The following is a 302-nucleotide window of genomic DNA, read 5'->3' on the forward strand; positions in this document are numbered from 1 at the left end:
TAGACGAGTAAAAAAAAAATAATAAGCTAAAATAAATATAGAATGTCCGGAAAAGTTAATAAGGAAGTAACAAGAGAGAAGAAATATGTGAGAGTGGGAAAAAGGAACGCAAATTTAAAAAAGAAACATACTGACTTAGCTGGAGTTATCGTCTAAAATGGGAAGGAACTGTCGGGGTTGTCTGGTCTAGACGATTTCTCCAGCCTAATATTTCTTTACAGAAGGCCCACGACAAGGCGTATTCATTTATAGTTAGAAAGGAAGGCCGTGCCAGGGGATGAGCCCTGGACACTGACTAGGTA

Source organism: Halyomorpha halys, unplaced genomic scaffold (assembly GCF_000696795.3).
Source record: "Halyomorpha halys isolate HHAL.00 unplaced genomic scaffold, Hhal_1.1 Scaffold1302.1, whole genome shotgun sequence".
NCBI lineage: Eukaryota > Metazoa > Arthropoda > Insecta > Hemiptera > Pentatomidae > Halyomorpha > Halyomorpha halys.